At 45.8% G+C, this 13,849-nt stretch overlaps 37 non-coding genes across 37 annotated transcripts; 13 read left to right on the top strand and 24 right to left on the bottom strand.

Annotated features, from left to right (window-relative positions):
• The first annotated feature begins 479 nt into the window (after window positions 1-479).
• Window positions 480-551, top strand: Trnap-agg (transfer RNA proline (anticodon AGG)). Its single transcript has one exon. It is a non-coding gene; the product is annotated as a tRNA-Pro (tRNA).
• A 330-nt stretch (window positions 552-881) lies between these two features.
• Trnae-uuc (transfer RNA glutamic acid (anticodon UUC)) lies at window positions 882-953 on the bottom strand. The gene has a single exon. It is a non-coding gene; the product is annotated as a tRNA-Glu (tRNA).
• A 4-nt stretch (window positions 954-957) lies between these two features.
• On the bottom strand, window positions 958-1,030 carry Trnaf-gaa (transfer RNA phenylalanine (anticodon GAA)). Its single transcript has one exon. It is a non-coding gene; the product is annotated as a tRNA-Phe (tRNA).
• Window positions 1,031-1,517: 487 nt separating this feature from the next.
• On the top strand, window positions 1,518-1,589 carry Trnap-agg (transfer RNA proline (anticodon AGG)). Its single transcript has one exon. It is a non-coding gene; the product is annotated as a tRNA-Pro (tRNA).
• Window positions 1,590-1,922: 333 nt separating this feature from the next.
• On the bottom strand, window positions 1,923-1,994 carry Trnae-uuc (transfer RNA glutamic acid (anticodon UUC)). The gene has a single exon. It is a non-coding gene; the product is annotated as a tRNA-Glu (tRNA).
• A 4-nt stretch (window positions 1,995-1,998) lies between these two features.
• Trnaf-gaa (transfer RNA phenylalanine (anticodon GAA)) lies at window positions 1,999-2,071 on the bottom strand. Its single transcript has one exon. It is a non-coding gene; the product is annotated as a tRNA-Phe (tRNA).
• A 487-nt stretch (window positions 2,072-2,558) lies between these two features.
• On the top strand, window positions 2,559-2,630 carry Trnap-agg (transfer RNA proline (anticodon AGG)). The gene has a single exon. It is a non-coding gene; the product is annotated as a tRNA-Pro (tRNA).
• Window positions 2,631-2,966: 336 nt separating this feature from the next.
• Trnae-uuc (transfer RNA glutamic acid (anticodon UUC)) lies at window positions 2,967-3,038 on the bottom strand. Its single transcript has one exon. It is a non-coding gene; the product is annotated as a tRNA-Glu (tRNA).
• A 4-nt stretch (window positions 3,039-3,042) lies between these two features.
• Window positions 3,043-3,115, bottom strand: Trnaf-gaa (transfer RNA phenylalanine (anticodon GAA)). The gene has a single exon. It is a non-coding gene; the product is annotated as a tRNA-Phe (tRNA).
• Window positions 3,116-3,601: 486 nt separating this feature from the next.
• Window positions 3,602-3,673, top strand: Trnap-agg (transfer RNA proline (anticodon AGG)). Its single transcript has one exon. It is a non-coding gene; the product is annotated as a tRNA-Pro (tRNA).
• Window positions 3,674-4,012: 339 nt separating this feature from the next.
• Trnae-uuc (transfer RNA glutamic acid (anticodon UUC)) lies at window positions 4,013-4,084 on the bottom strand. The gene has a single exon. It is a non-coding gene; the product is annotated as a tRNA-Glu (tRNA).
• A 4-nt stretch (window positions 4,085-4,088) lies between these two features.
• Trnaf-gaa (transfer RNA phenylalanine (anticodon GAA)) lies at window positions 4,089-4,161 on the bottom strand. The gene has a single exon. It is a non-coding gene; the product is annotated as a tRNA-Phe (tRNA).
• A 487-nt stretch (window positions 4,162-4,648) lies between these two features.
• Window positions 4,649-4,720, top strand: Trnap-agg (transfer RNA proline (anticodon AGG)). Its single transcript has one exon. It is a non-coding gene; the product is annotated as a tRNA-Pro (tRNA).
• A 331-nt stretch (window positions 4,721-5,051) lies between these two features.
• Window positions 5,052-5,123, bottom strand: Trnae-uuc (transfer RNA glutamic acid (anticodon UUC)). The gene has a single exon. It is a non-coding gene; the product is annotated as a tRNA-Glu (tRNA).
• A 4-nt stretch (window positions 5,124-5,127) lies between these two features.
• Trnaf-gaa (transfer RNA phenylalanine (anticodon GAA)) lies at window positions 5,128-5,200 on the bottom strand. Its single transcript has one exon. It is a non-coding gene; the product is annotated as a tRNA-Phe (tRNA).
• Window positions 5,201-5,687: 487 nt separating this feature from the next.
• On the top strand, window positions 5,688-5,759 carry Trnap-agg (transfer RNA proline (anticodon AGG)). The gene has a single exon. It is a non-coding gene; the product is annotated as a tRNA-Pro (tRNA).
• A 334-nt stretch (window positions 5,760-6,093) lies between these two features.
• On the bottom strand, window positions 6,094-6,165 carry Trnae-uuc (transfer RNA glutamic acid (anticodon UUC)). The gene has a single exon. It is a non-coding gene; the product is annotated as a tRNA-Glu (tRNA).
• Window positions 6,166-6,169: 4 nt separating this feature from the next.
• On the bottom strand, window positions 6,170-6,242 carry Trnaf-gaa (transfer RNA phenylalanine (anticodon GAA)). Its single transcript has one exon. It is a non-coding gene; the product is annotated as a tRNA-Phe (tRNA).
• A 486-nt stretch (window positions 6,243-6,728) lies between these two features.
• On the top strand, window positions 6,729-6,800 carry Trnap-agg (transfer RNA proline (anticodon AGG)). The gene has a single exon. It is a non-coding gene; the product is annotated as a tRNA-Pro (tRNA).
• Window positions 6,801-7,133: 333 nt separating this feature from the next.
• On the bottom strand, window positions 7,134-7,205 carry Trnae-uuc (transfer RNA glutamic acid (anticodon UUC)). Its single transcript has one exon. It is a non-coding gene; the product is annotated as a tRNA-Glu (tRNA).
• Window positions 7,206-7,209: 4 nt separating this feature from the next.
• Window positions 7,210-7,282, bottom strand: Trnaf-gaa (transfer RNA phenylalanine (anticodon GAA)). The gene has a single exon. It is a non-coding gene; the product is annotated as a tRNA-Phe (tRNA).
• Window positions 7,283-7,769: 487 nt separating this feature from the next.
• Window positions 7,770-7,841, top strand: Trnap-agg (transfer RNA proline (anticodon AGG)). Its single transcript has one exon. It is a non-coding gene; the product is annotated as a tRNA-Pro (tRNA).
• Window positions 7,842-8,164: 323 nt separating this feature from the next.
• On the bottom strand, window positions 8,165-8,236 carry Trnae-uuc (transfer RNA glutamic acid (anticodon UUC)). Its single transcript has one exon. It is a non-coding gene; the product is annotated as a tRNA-Glu (tRNA).
• Window positions 8,237-8,240: 4 nt separating this feature from the next.
• Trnaf-gaa (transfer RNA phenylalanine (anticodon GAA)) lies at window positions 8,241-8,313 on the bottom strand. The gene has a single exon. It is a non-coding gene; the product is annotated as a tRNA-Phe (tRNA).
• Window positions 8,314-8,799: 486 nt separating this feature from the next.
• On the top strand, window positions 8,800-8,871 carry Trnap-agg (transfer RNA proline (anticodon AGG)). Its single transcript has one exon. It is a non-coding gene; the product is annotated as a tRNA-Pro (tRNA).
• A 333-nt stretch (window positions 8,872-9,204) lies between these two features.
• Window positions 9,205-9,276, bottom strand: Trnae-uuc (transfer RNA glutamic acid (anticodon UUC)). Its single transcript has one exon. It is a non-coding gene; the product is annotated as a tRNA-Glu (tRNA).
• A 4-nt stretch (window positions 9,277-9,280) lies between these two features.
• On the bottom strand, window positions 9,281-9,353 carry Trnaf-gaa (transfer RNA phenylalanine (anticodon GAA)). The gene has a single exon. It is a non-coding gene; the product is annotated as a tRNA-Phe (tRNA).
• Window positions 9,354-9,840: 487 nt separating this feature from the next.
• Trnap-agg (transfer RNA proline (anticodon AGG)) lies at window positions 9,841-9,912 on the top strand. The gene has a single exon. It is a non-coding gene; the product is annotated as a tRNA-Pro (tRNA).
• Window positions 9,913-10,245: 333 nt separating this feature from the next.
• Trnae-uuc (transfer RNA glutamic acid (anticodon UUC)) lies at window positions 10,246-10,317 on the bottom strand. Its single transcript has one exon. It is a non-coding gene; the product is annotated as a tRNA-Glu (tRNA).
• A 4-nt stretch (window positions 10,318-10,321) lies between these two features.
• On the bottom strand, window positions 10,322-10,394 carry Trnaf-gaa (transfer RNA phenylalanine (anticodon GAA)). Its single transcript has one exon. It is a non-coding gene; the product is annotated as a tRNA-Phe (tRNA).
• A 487-nt stretch (window positions 10,395-10,881) lies between these two features.
• Trnap-agg (transfer RNA proline (anticodon AGG)) lies at window positions 10,882-10,953 on the top strand. The gene has a single exon. It is a non-coding gene; the product is annotated as a tRNA-Pro (tRNA).
• A 333-nt stretch (window positions 10,954-11,286) lies between these two features.
• On the bottom strand, window positions 11,287-11,358 carry Trnae-uuc (transfer RNA glutamic acid (anticodon UUC)). The gene has a single exon. It is a non-coding gene; the product is annotated as a tRNA-Glu (tRNA).
• Window positions 11,359-11,362: 4 nt separating this feature from the next.
• On the bottom strand, window positions 11,363-11,435 carry Trnaf-gaa (transfer RNA phenylalanine (anticodon GAA)). The gene has a single exon. It is a non-coding gene; the product is annotated as a tRNA-Phe (tRNA).
• Window positions 11,436-11,922: 487 nt separating this feature from the next.
• On the top strand, window positions 11,923-11,994 carry Trnap-agg (transfer RNA proline (anticodon AGG)). The gene has a single exon. It is a non-coding gene; the product is annotated as a tRNA-Pro (tRNA).
• A 333-nt stretch (window positions 11,995-12,327) lies between these two features.
• Window positions 12,328-12,399, bottom strand: Trnae-uuc (transfer RNA glutamic acid (anticodon UUC)). The gene has a single exon. It is a non-coding gene; the product is annotated as a tRNA-Glu (tRNA).
• Window positions 12,400-12,403: 4 nt separating this feature from the next.
• On the bottom strand, window positions 12,404-12,476 carry Trnaf-gaa (transfer RNA phenylalanine (anticodon GAA)). The gene has a single exon. It is a non-coding gene; the product is annotated as a tRNA-Phe (tRNA).
• A 487-nt stretch (window positions 12,477-12,963) lies between these two features.
• Trnap-agg (transfer RNA proline (anticodon AGG)) lies at window positions 12,964-13,035 on the top strand. Its single transcript has one exon. It is a non-coding gene; the product is annotated as a tRNA-Pro (tRNA).
• The last annotated feature ends 814 nt before the right edge of the window (window positions 13,036-13,849 follow it).

The raw sequence follows: 13,849 nt of genomic DNA, 5'->3' as shown, positions 1-13,849 counted from the left end.
ATCTTCCAAGTCTTGTGGATTGCAGCACAAGAAAATGTTCTTGTCACAGCAATTACAATAGCCATGATTTCGGCTGAGTTCACGATCGTTCAGACATGAACCCTGCCTTACGAGGGACAGGGGATTGTCGTTCTAACTTAGTTGACGTTGAAATGTTGGACGTGGCTCATTTGACGAGTAGTGTCATTCTCGCCGAGATGTTTTTTTTCTGGAGCTCTCTGTTTCTCGCTTGTTGTTTTTGCATCCTTCCTTTGTTGTTTTCGGTCGTTTCCCGCCGTAGAATATCTGACATTCTTGTGATAGCCGTCCCTTCAATAACGCATTCCCGGCAGCCGAGAGAGGCTTTGTTCATACTGTATGATGCAGGCCCACCTTTTGTCATTTCCGCATAGTTTAAAAACTTGCCAGGACAAATCAAGCATTTTCAGCTCTGTCTTGCTGTCGCTCTAATTTTGCGATCGCGGAAATTTGATATACGTGGCTCATTGGTCTAGTCGTATGATTCTCGCTTAGGGTGCGAGAGGTCCCGGGTTCGATTCCCGGATGAGCCCACTCTAAAGGAGCACTTGTTGAAATGGGGATGTAGCTCAGATGGTAGAGCGCTCGCTTAGCATGCGAGAAGTACGGGGATCGATACCCTGCATCTCCATCACTTTCACATATGTTTAAGTGAAGATTTCTCACTTATTAGTTGAATGTTGGCAATGGCGAAGGATATAGGCAAGCTTGAAAGTTGATGCTTTTCCTCACAAATGTTTCGGCAATGGCATTACATCGAAGATACACGAACTTGGTACACCTCTACCTGCCAAAAGAGAGAATTTCGCTTTTTAAATCTGCACGAAGCAAAACGGGCACTAAACACTATCGAGGATTTTTGGTTCCCATACCGGGAATCGAACCCGAGCCTCCTGGGTGAAAGCCAGGTATCCTAGCCACTAGACCATATGGGATGGTTGCCGAAACCCGGGATCGAACCAGGGACCTTTAGATCTTCAGTCTAACGCTCTCCCAGCTGAGCTATTTCGGCATATAACTATATCTTCCAAGTCTTGTGGATTGCAGCACAAGAAAATGTTCTTGTCACAGCAATTACAATAGCCATGATTTCGGCTGAGTTCACGATCGTTCAGACATGAACCCTGCCTTACGAGGGACAGGGGATTGTCGTTCTAACTTAGTTGACGTTGAAATGTTGGACGTGGCTCATTTGACGAGTAGTGTCATTCTCGCCGAGATGTTTTTTTTCTGGAGCTCTCTGTTTCTCGCTTGTTGTTTTTGCATCCTTCCTTTGTTGTTTTCGGTCGTTTCCCGCCGTAGAATATCTGACATTCTTGTGATAGCCGTCCCTTCAATAACGCATTCCCGGCAGCCGAGAGAGGCTTTGTTCATACTGTATGATGCAGGCCCACCTTTTGTCATTTCCGCATAGTTTAAAAACTTGCCAGGACAAATCAAGCATTTTCAGCTCTGTCTTGCTGTCGCTCTAATTTTGCGATCGCGGAAATTTGATACGTGGCTCATTGGTCTAGTGGTATGATTCTCGCTTAGGGTGCGAGAGGCCCCGGGTTCAATTCCCGGATGAGCCCGCTCTAAAGGAGCACTTGTTGCAACGGGGATGTAGCTCAGATGGTAGAGCGCTCGCTTAGCATGCGAGAAGTACGGGGATCGATACCCTGCTTCTCCATCACTTTCACATATGTTTAAGTGAAGATTTCTCACTTATTAGTTGAATGTTGGCAATGGCGAAGGATATAGGCAAGCTTGAAAGTTGATGCTTTTCCTCACAAATGTTTCGGCAATGGCATTACATCGAAGATACACGAACTTGGTACACCTCTACCTGCCAAAAGAGAGAATTTCGCTTTTTAAATCTGCACGAAGCAAAACGGGCACTAAACACTACTCGTTGATTGGTAATGTTCCCATACCGGGAATCGAACCCGAGCCTCCTGGGTGAAAGCCAGGTATCCTAGCCACTAGACCATATGGGATGGTTGCCGAAACCCGGGATCGAACCAGGGACCTTTAGATCTTCAGTCTAACGCTCTCCCAACTGAGCTATTTCGGCACATAACTATATCTTCCAAGTCTTGTGGATTGCAGCACAAGAAAATGTTCTTGTCACAGCAATTACAATAGCCATGATTTCGGCTGAGTTCACGATCGTTCAGACATGAACCCTGCCTTACGAGGGACAGGGGATTGTCGTTCTAACTTAGTTGACGTTGAAATGTTGGACGTGGCTCATTTGACGAGTAGTGTCATTCTCGCCGAGATGTTTTTTTTCTGGAGCTCTCTGTTTCTCGCTTGTTGTTTTTGCATCCTTCCTTTGTTGTTTTCGGTCGTTTCCCGCCGTAGAATATCTGACATTCTTGTGATAGCCGTCCCTTCAATAACGCATTCCCGGCAGCCGAGAGAGGCTTTGTTCATACTGTATGATGCAGGCCCACCTTTTGTCATTTCCGCATAGTTTAAAAACTTGCCAGGACAAATCAAGCATTTTCAGCTCTGTCTTGCTGTCGCTCTAATTTTGCGATCGCGGAAATTTGATACGTGGCTCATTGGTCTAGTGGTATGATTCTCGCTTAGGGTGCGAGAGGCCCCGGGTTCAATTCCCGGATGAGCCCGCTCTAAAGGAGCACTTGTTGAAGACACGGGGATGTAGCTCAGATGGTAGAGCGCTCGCTTAGCATGCGAGAAGTACGGGGATCGATACCCTGCATCTCCATCACTTTCACATATGTTTAAGTGAAGATTTCTCACTTATTAGTTGAATGTTGGCAATGGCGAAGGATATAGGCAAGCTTGAAAGTTGATGCTTTTCCTCACAAATGTTTCGGCAATGGCATTACATCGAAGATACACGAACTTGGTACACCTCTACCTGCCAAAAGAGAGAATTTCGCTTTTTAAATCTGCACGAAGCAAAACGGGCACTAAACACTACTCGTTGATTGGTAATGTTCCCATACCGGGAATCGAACCCGAGCCTCCTGGGTGAAAGCCAGGTATCCTAGCCACTAGACCATATGGGATGGTTGCCGAAACCCGGGATCGAACCAGGGACCTTTAGATCTTCAGTCTAACGCTCTCCCAACTGAGCTATTTCGGCACACAACAATATCTTCCAAGTCTTGTGGATTGCAGCACAAGAAAATGTTCTTGTCACAGCAATTACAATAGCCATGATTTCGGCTGAGTTCACGATCGTTCAGACATGAACCCTGCCTTACGAGGGACAGGGGATTGTCGTTCTAACTTAGTTGACGTTGAAATGTTGGACGTGGCTCATTTGACGAGTAGTGTCATTCTCGCCGAGATGTTTTTTTCTGGAGCTCTCTGTTTCTCGCTTGTTGTTTTTGCATCCTTCCTTTGTTGTTTTCGGTCGTTTCCCGCCGTAGAATATCTGACATTCTTGTGATAGCCGTCCCTTCAATAACGCATTCCCGGCAGCCGAGAGAGGCTTTGTTCATACTGTATGATGCAGGCCCACCTTTTGTCATTTCCGCATAGTTTAAAAACTTGCCAGGACAAATCAAGCATTTTCAGCTCTGTCTTGCTGTCGCTCTAATTTTGCGATCGCGGAAATTTGAGACGTGGCTCATTGGTCTAGTGGTATGATTCTCGCTTAGGGTGCGAGAGGCCCCGGGTTCAATTCCCGGATGAGCCCGGCTCTAAAGGAGCACTTGTTGCAAAGGGGATGTAGCTCAGATGGTAGAGCGCTCGCTTAGCATGCGAGAAGTACGGGGATCGATACCCTGCATCTCCAGTACTTTCACATATGTTTAAGTGAAGATTTCTCACTTATTAGTTGAATGTTGGCAATGGCGAAGGATATAGGCAAGCTTGAAAGTTGATGCTTTTCCTCACAAATGTTTCGGCAATGGCATTACATCGAAGATACACGAACTTGGTACACCTCTACCTGCCAAAAGAGAGAATTTCGCTTTTTAAATCTGCACGAAGCAAAACAAAACGGGCACTAAACACTACTCGTTGATTGGTAATGTTCCCATACCGGGAATCGAACCCGAGCCTCCTGGGTGAAAGCCAGGTATCCTAGCCACTAGACCATATGGGATGGTTGCCGAAACCCGGGATCGAACCAGGGACCTTTAGATCTTCAGTCTAACGCTCTCCCAACTGAGCTATTTCGGCACATAACAATATCTTCCAAGTCTTGTGGATTGCAGCACAAGAAAATGTTCTTGTCACAGCAATTACAATAGCCATGATTTCGGCTGAGTTCACGATCGTTCAGACATGAACCCTGCCTTACGAGGGACAGGGGATTGTCGTTCTAACTTAGTTGACGTTGAAATGTTGGACGTGGCTCATTTGACGAGTAGTGTCATTCTCGCCGAGATGTTTTTTTTCTGGAGCTCTCTGTTTCTCGCTTGTTGTTTTTGCATCCTTCCTTTGTTGTTTTCGGTCGTTTCCCGCCGTAGAATATCTGACATTCTTGTGATAGCCGTCCCTTCAATAACGCATTCCCGGCAGCCGAGAGAGGCTTTGTTCATACTGTATGATGCAGGCCCACCTTTTGTCATTTCCGCATAGTTTAAAAACTTGCCAGGACAAATCAAGCATTTTCAGCTCTGTCTTGCTGTCGCTCTAATTTTGCGATCGCGGAAATTTGAAACGTGGCTCATTGGTCTAGTGGTATGATTCTCGCTTAGGGTGCGAGAGGCCCCGGGTTCAATTCCCGGATGAGCCCGGCTCTAAAGGAGTACATCTTGTAATGGGGATGTAGCTCAGATGGTAGAGCGCTCGCTTAGCATGCGAGAAGTACGGGGATCGATACCCTGCATCGCCATCACTTTCACATATGTTTAAGTGAAGATTTCTCACTTATTAGTTGAATGTTGGCAATGGCGAAGGATATAGGCAAGCTTGAAAGTTGATGCTTTTCCTCACAAATGTTTCGGCAATGGCATTACATCGAAGATACACGAACTTGGTACACCTCTACCTGCCAAAAGAGAGAATTTCGCTTTTTAAATCTGCACGAAGCAAAACGGGCACTAAACACTATCGAGGATTTTTGGTTCCCATACCGGGAATCGAACCCGAGCCTCCTGGGTGAAAGCCAGGTATCCTAGCCACTAGACCATATGGGATGGTTGCCGAAACCCGGGATCGAACCAGGGACCTTTAGATCTTCAGTCTAACGCTCTCCCAGCTGAGCTATTTCGGCATATAACAATATCTTCCAAGTCTTGTGGATTGCAGCACAAGAAAATGTTCTTGTCACAGCAATTACAATAGCCATGATTTCGGCTGAGTTCACGATCGTTCAGACATGAACCCTGCCTTACGAGGGACAGGGGATTGTCGTTCTAACTTAGTTGACGTTGAAATGTTGGACGTGGCTCATTTGACGAGTAGTGTCATTCTCGCCGAGATGTTTTTTTTCTGGAGCTCTCTGTTTCTCGCTTGTTGTTTTTGCATCCTTCCTTTGTTGTTTTCGGTCGTTTCCCGCCGTAGAATATCTGACATTCTTGTGATAGCCGTCCCTTCAATAACGCATTCCCGGCAGCCGAGAGAGGCTTTGTTCATACTGTATGATGCAGGCCCACCTTTTGTCATTTCCGCATAGTTTAAAAACTTGCCAGGACAAATCAAGCATTTTCAGCTCTGTCTTGCTGTCGCTCTAATTTTGCGATCGCGGAAATTTGATACGTGGCTCATTGGTCTAGTCGTATGATTCTCGCTTAGGGTGCGAGAGGTCCCGGGTTCAATTCCCGGATGAGCCCGGCTCTAAAGGAGTACATGTTGTAATGGGGATGTAGCTCAGATGCTAGAGCGCTCGCTTAGCATGCGAGAAGTACGGGGATCGATACCCTGCATCTCCATCACTTTCACATATGTTTAAGTGAAGATTTCTCACTTATTAGTTGAATGTTGGCAATGGCGAAGGATATAGGCAAGCTTGAAAGTTGATGCTTTTCCTCACAAATGTTTCGGCAATGGCATTACATCGAAGATACACGAACTTGGTACACCTCTACCTGCCAAAAGAGAGAATTTCGCTTTTTAAATCTGCACGAAGCAAAACGGGCACTAAACACTACTCGTTGATTGGTAATGTTCCCATACCGGGAATCGAACCCGAGCCTCCTGGGTGAAAGCCAGGTATCCTAGCCACTAGACCATATGGGATGGTTGCCGAAACCCGGGATCGAACCAGGGACCTTTAGATCTTCAGTCTAACGCTCTCCCAACTGAGCTATTTCGGCACATAACTCTATCTTCCAAGTCTTGTGGATTGCAGCACAAGAAAATGTTCTTGTCACAGCAATTACAATAGCCATGATTTCGGCTGAGTTCACGATCGTTCAGACATGAACCCTGCCTTACGAGGGACAGGGGATTGTCGTTCTAACTTAGTTGACGTTGAAATGTTGGACGTGGCTCATTTGACGAGTAGTGTCATTCTCGCCGAGATGTTTTTTTCTGGAGCTCTCTGTTTCTCGCTTGTTGTTTTTGCATCCTTCCTTTGTTGTTTTCGGTCGTTTCCCGCCGTAGAATATCTGACATTCTTGTGATAGCCGTCCCTTCAATAACGCATTCCCGGCAGCCGAGAGAGGCTTTGTTCATACTGTATGATGCAGGCCCACCTTTTGTCATTTCCGCATAGTTTAAAAACTTGCCAGGACAAATCAAGCATTTTCAGCTCTGTCTTGCTGTCGCTCTAATTTTGCGATCGCGGAAATTTGATACGTGGCTCATTGGTCTAGTGGTATGATTCTCGCTTAGGGTGCGAGAGGCCCCGGGTTCAATTCCCGGATGAGCCCGCTCTAAAGGAGCACTTGTTGAAATGGGGATGTAGCTCAGATGGTAGAGCGCTCGCTTAGCATGCGAGAAGTACGGGGATCGATACCCTGCATCTCCATCACTTTCACATATGTTTAAGTGAAGATTTCTCACTTATTAGTTGAATGTTGGCAATGGCGAAGGATATAGGCAAGCTTGAAAGTTGATGCTTTTCCTCACAAATGTTTCGGCAATGGCATTACATCGAAGATACACGAACTTGGTACACCTCTACCTGCCAAAAGAGAGAATTTCGCTTTTTAAATCTGCACGAAGCAAAACGGGCACTAAACACTACTCGTTGATTGGTAATGTTCCCATACCGGGAATCGAACCCGAGCCTCCTGGGTGAAAGCCAGGTATCCTAGCCACTAGACCATATGGGATGGTTGCCGAAACCCGGGATCGAACCAGGGACCTTTAGATCTTCAGTCTAACGCTCTCCCAACTGAGCTATTTCGGCACATGACAATATCTTCCAAGTCTTGTGGATTGCAGCACAAGAAAATGTTCTTGTCACAGCAATTACAATAGCCATGATTTCGGCTGAGTTCACGATCGTTCAGACATGAACCCTGCCTTACGAGGGACAGGGGATTGTCGTTCTAACTTAGTTGACGTTGAAATGTTGGACGTGGCTCATTTGACGAGTAGTGTCATTCTCGCCGAGATGTTTTTTTTCTGGAGCTCTCTGTTTCTCGCTTGTTGTTTTTGCATCCTTCCTTTGTTGTTTTCGGTCGTTTCCCGCCGTAGAATATCTGACATTCTTGTGATAGCCGTCCCTTCAATAACGCATTCCCGGCAGCCGAGAGAGGCTTTGTTCATACTGTATGATGCAGGCCCACCTTTTGTCATTTCCGCATAGTTTAAAAACTTGCCAGGACAAATCAAGCATTTTCAGCTCTGTCTTGCTGTCGCTCTAATTTTGCGATCGCGGAAATTTGATACGTGGCTCATTGGTCTAGTGGTATGATTCTCGCTTAGGGTGCGAGAGGCCCCGGGTTCAATTCCCGGATGAGCCCACTCTAAAGGAGCACTTGTTGAAGACACGGGGATGTAGCTCAGATGGTAGAGCGCTCGAAGAAGGGGGATCGATACCCTGCATCTCCATCACTTTCACATATGTTTAAGTGAAGATTTCTCACTTATTAGTTGAATGTTGGCAATGGCGAAGGATATAGGCAAGCTTGAAAGTTGATGCTTTTCCTCACAAATGTTTCGGCAATGGCATTACATCGAAGATACACGAACTTGGTACACCTCTACCTGCCAAAAGAGAGAATTTCGCTTTTTAAATCTGCACGAAGCAAAACGGGCACTAAACACTACTCGTTGATTGGTAATGTTCCCATACCGGGAATCGAACCCGAGCCTCCTGGGTGAAAGCCAGGTATCCTAGCCACTAGACCATATGGGATGGTTGCCGAAACCCGGGATCGAACCAGGGACCTTTAGATCTTCAGTCTAACGCTCTCCCAACTGAGCTATTTCGGCACACAACAATATCTTCCAAGTCTTGTGGATTGCAGCACAAGAAAATGTTCTTGTCACAGCAATTACAATAGCCATGATTTCGGCTGAGTTCACGATCGTTCAGACATGAACCCTGCCTTACGAGGGACAGGGGATTGTCGTTCTAACTTAGTTGACGTTGAAATGTTGGACGTGGCTCATTTGACGAGTAGTGTCATTCTCGCCGAGATGTTTTTTTCTGGAGCTCTCTGTTTCTCGCTTGTTGTTTTTGCATCCTTCCTTTGTTGTTTTCGGTCGTTTCCCGCCGTAGAATATCTGACATTCTTGTGATAGCCGTCCCTTCAATAACGCATTCCCGGCAGCCGAGAGAGGCTTTGTTCATACTGTATGATGCAGGCCCACCTTTTGTCATTTCCGCATAGTTTAAAAACTTGCCAGGACAAATCAAGCATTTTCAGCTCTGTCTTGCTGTCGCTCTAATTTTGCGATCGCGGAAATTTGATACGTGGCTCATTGGTCTAGTGGTATGATTCTCGCTTAGGGTGCGAGAGGCCCCGGGTTCAATTCCCGGATGAGCCCACTCTAAAGGAGCACTTGTTGAAATGGGGATGTAGCTCAGATGGTAGAGCGCTCGCTTAGCATGCGAGAAGTACGGGGATCGATACCCTGCATCTCCATCACTTTCACATATGTTTAAGTGAAGATTTCTCACTTATTAGTTGAATGTTGGCAATGGCGAAGGATATAGGCAAGCTTGAAAGTTGATGCTTTTCCTCACAAATGTTTCGGCAATGGCATTACATCGAAGATACACGAACTTGGTACACCTCTACCTGCCAAAAGAGAGAATTTCGCTTTTTAAATCTGCACGAAGCAAAACGGGCACTAAACACTACTCGTTGATTGGTAATGTTCCCATACCGGGAATCGAACCCGAGCCTCCTGGGTGAAAGCCAGGTATCCTAGCCACTAGACCATATGGGATGGTTGCCGAAACCCGGGATCGAACCAGGGACCTTTAGATCTTCAGTCTAACGCTCTCCCAACTGAGCTATTTCGGCACATAACAATATCTTCCAAGTCTTGTGGATTGCAGCACAAGAAAATGTTCTTGTCACAGCAATTACAATAGCCATGATTTCGGCTGAGTTCACGATCGTTCAGACATGAACCCTGCCTTACGAGGGACAGGGGATTGTCGTTCTAACTTAGTTGACGTTGAAATGTTGGACGTGGCTCATTTGACGAGTAGTGTCATTCTCGCCGAGATGTTTTTTTTCTGGAGCTCTCTGTTTCTCGCTTGTTGTTTTTGCATCCTTCCTTTGTTGTTTTCGGTCGTTTCCCGCCGTAGAATATCTGACATTCTTGTGATAGCCGTCCCTTCAATAACGCATTCCCGGCAGCCGAGAGAGGCTTTGTTCATACTGTATGATGCAGGCCCACCTTTTGTCATTTCCGCATAGTTTAAAAACTTGCCAGGACAAATCAAGCATTTTCAGCTCTGTCTTGCTGTCGCTCTAATTTTGCGATCGCGGAAATTTGATACGTGGCTCATTGGTCTAGTGGTATGATTCTCGCTTAGGGTGCGAGAGGCCCCGGGTTCAATTCCCGGATGAGCCCGCTCTAAAGGAGCACTTGTTGAAATGGGGATGTAGCTCAGATGGTAGAGCGCTCGCTTAGCATGCGAGAAGTACGGGGATCGATACCCTGCATCTCCATCACTTTCACATATGTTTAAGTGAAGATTTCTCACTTATTAGTTGAATGTTGGCAATGGCGAAGGATATAGGCAAGCTTGAAAGTTGATGCTTTTCCTCACAAATGTTTCGGCAATGGCATTACATCGAAGATACACGAACTTGGTACACCTCTACCTGCCAAAAGAGAGAATTTCGCTTTTTAAATCTGCACGAAGCAAAACGGGCACTAAACACTACTCGTTGATTGGTAATGTTCCCATACCGGGAATCGAACCCGAGCCTCCTGGGTGAAAGCCAGGTATCCTAGCCACTAGACCATATGGGATGGTTGCCGAAACCCGGGATCGAACCAGGGACCTTTAGATCTTCAGTCTAACGCTCTCCCAACTGAGCTATTTCGGCACACAACAATATCTTCCAAGTCTTGTGGATTGCAGCACAAGAAAATGTTCTTGTCACAGCAATTACAATAGCCATGATTTCGGCTGAGTTCACGATCGTTCAGACATGAACCCTGCCTTACGAGGGACAGGGGATTGTCGTTCTAACTTAGTTGACGTTGAAATGTTGGACGTGGCTCATTTGACGAGTAGTGTCATTCTCGCCGAGATGTTTTTTTTCTGGAGCTCTCTGTTTCTCGCTTGTTGTTTTTGCATCCTTCCTTTGTTGTTTTCGGTCGTTTCCCGCCGTAGAATATCTGACATTCTTGTGATAGCCGTCCCTTCAATAACGCATTCCCGGCAGCCGAGAGAGGCTTTGTTCATACTGTATGATGCAGGCCCACCTTTTGTCATTTCCGCATAGTTTAAAAACTTGCCAGGACAAATCAAGCATTTTCAGCTCTGTCTTGCTGTCGCTCTAATTTTGCGATCGCGGAAATTTGATACGTGGCTCATTGGTCTAGTCGTATGATTCTCGCTTAGGGTGCGAGAGGTCCCGGGTTCGATTCCCGGATGAGCCCGCTCTAAAGGAGCACTTGTTGAAATGGGGATGTAGCTCAGATGGTAGAGCGCTCGCTTAGCATGCGAGAAGTACGGGGATCGATACCCTGCATCTCCATCACTTTCACATATGTTTAAGTGAAGATTTCTCACTTATTAGTTGAATGTTGGCAATGGCGAAGGATATAGGCAAGCTTGAAAGTTGATGCTTTTCCTCACAAATGTTTCGGCAATGGCATTACATCGAAGATACACGAACTTGGTACACCTCTACCTGCCAAAAGAGAGAATTTCGCTTTTTAAATCTGCACGAAGCAAAACGGGCACTAAACACTACTCGTTGATTGGTAATGTTCCCATACCGGGAATCGAACCCGAGCCTCCTGGGTGAAAGCCAGGTATCCTAGCCACTAGACCATATGGGATGGTTGCCGAAACCCGGGATCGAACCAGGGACCTTTAGATCTTCAGTCTAACGCTCTCCCAACTGAGCTATTTCGGCACATAACAATATCTTCCAAGTCTTGTGGATTGCAGCACAAGAAAATGTTCTTGTCACAGCAATTACAATAGCCATGATTTCGGCTGAGTTCACGATCGTTCAGACATGAACCCTGCCTTACGAGGGACAGGGGATTGTCGTTCTAACTTAGTTGACGTTGAAATGTTGGACGTGGCTCATTTGACGAGTAGTGTCATTCTCGCCGAGATGTTTTTTTTCTGGAGCTCTCTGTTTCTCGCTTGTTGTTTTTGCATCCTTCCTTTGTTGTTTTCGGTCGTTTCCCGCCGTAGAATATCTGACATTCTTGTGATAGCCGTCCCTTCAATAACGCATTCCCGGCAGCCGAGAGAGGCTTTGTTCATACTGTATGATGCAGGCCCACCTTTTGTCATTTCCGCATAGTTTAAAAACTTGCCAGGACAAATCAAGCATTTTCAGCTCTGTCTTGCTGTCGCTCTAATTTTGCGATCGCGGAAATTTGATACGTGGCTCATTGGTCTAGTGGTATGATTCTCGCTTAGGGTGCGAGAGGCCCCGGGTTCAATTCCCGGATGAGCCCGCTCTAAAGGAGCACTTGTTGAAATGGGGATGTAGCTCAGATGGTAGAGCGCTCGCTTAGCATGCGAGAAGTACGGGGATCGATACCCTGCATCTCCATCACTTTCACATATGTTTAAGTGAAGATTTCTCACTTATTAGTTGAATGTTGGCAATGGCGAAGGATATAGGCAAGCTTGAAAGTTGATGCTTTTCCTCACAAATGTTTCGGCAATGGCATTACATCGAAGATACACGAACTTGGTACACCTCTACCTGCCAAAAGAGAGAATTTCGCTTTTTAAATCTGCACGAAGCAAAACGGGCACTAAACACTACTCGTTGATTGGTAATGTTCCCATACCGGGAATCGAACCCGAGCCTCCTGGGTGAAAGCCAGGTATCCTAGCCACTAGACCATATGGGATGGTTGCCGAAACCCGGGATCGAACCAGGGACCTTTAGATCTTCAGTCTAACGCTCTCCCAACTGAGCTATTTCGGCACACAACAATATCTTCCAAGTCTTGTGGATTGCAGCACAAGAAAATGTTCTTGTCACAGCAATTACAATAGCCATGATTTCGGCTGAGTTCACGATCGTTCAGACATGAACCCTGCCTTACGAGGGACAGGGGATTGTCGTTCTAACTTAGTTGACGTTGAAATGTTGGACGTGGCTCATTTGACGAGTAGTGTCATTCTCGCCGAGATGTTTTTTTTCTGGAGCTCTCTGTTTCTCGCTTGTTGTTTTTGCATCCTTCCTTTGTTGTTTTCGGTCGTTTCCCGCCGTAGAATATCTGACATTCTTGTGATAGCCGTCCCTTCAATAACGCATTCCCGGCAGCCGAGAGAGGCTTTGTTCATACTGTATGATGCAGGCCCACCTTTTGTCATTTCCGCATAGTTTAAAAACTTGCCAGGACAAATCAAGCATTTTCAGCTCTGTCTTGCTGTCGCTCTAATTTTGCGATCGCGGAAATTTGATACGTGGCTCATTGGTCTAGTCGTATGATTCTCGCTTAGGGTGCGAGAGGTCCCGGGTTCGATTCCCGGATGAGCCCGCTCTAAAGGAGCACTTGTTGAAATGGGGATGTAGCTCAGATGGTAGAGCGCTCGCTTAGCATGCGAGAAGTACGGGGATCGATACCCTGCATCTCCATCACTTTCACATATGTTTAAGTGAAGATTTCTCACTTATTAGTTGAATGTTGGCAATGGCGAAGGATATAGGCAAGCTTGAAAGTTGATGCTTTTCCTCACAAATGTTTCGGCAATGGCATTACATCGAAGATACACGAACTTGGTACACCTCTACCTGCCAAAAGAGAGAATTTCGCTTTTTAAATCTGCACGAAGCAAAACGGGCACTAAACACTACTCGTTGATTGGTAATGTTCCCATACCGGGAATCGAACCTGAGCCGCCGCCGCCTTCTTCTTCTTCTTCTTCTTCTTCTTCTTCTTCTTCTTCTTCTTCTTCTTCTTCTTCTTCTTCTTCTTCTTCTTCTTCTTCTTCTTCTTCTTCTTCTTCTTCTTCTTCTTCTTCTTCTTCTTCTTCTTCTTCTTCTTCTTCTTCTTCTTCTTCTTCTTCTTCTTCTTCTTCTTCTTCTTCTTCTTCTTCTTCTTCTTCTTCTTCTTCTTCTTCTTCTTCTTCTTCTTCTTCTTCTTCTTCTTCTTCTTCTTCTTCTTCTTCTTCTTCTTCTTCTTCTTCTTCTTCTTCTTCTTCTTCTTCTTCTTCTTCTTCTTCTTCTTCTTCTTCTTCTTCTTCTTCTTCTTCTTCTTCTTCTTCTTCTTCTTCTTCTTCTTCTTCTTCTTCTTCTTCTTCTTCTTCTTCTTCTTCTTCTTCTTCTTCTTCTTCTTCTTCTTCTTCTTCTTC

This window comes from Daphnia carinata, chromosome 8, assembly GCF_022539665.2.
Source record: "Daphnia carinata strain CSIRO-1 chromosome 8, CSIRO_AGI_Dcar_HiC_V3, whole genome shotgun sequence".
Lineage (NCBI taxonomy): Eukaryota > Metazoa > Arthropoda > Branchiopoda > Diplostraca > Daphniidae > Daphnia > Daphnia carinata.
This window is presented reverse-complemented; position numbering and strand designations above follow the sequence as displayed.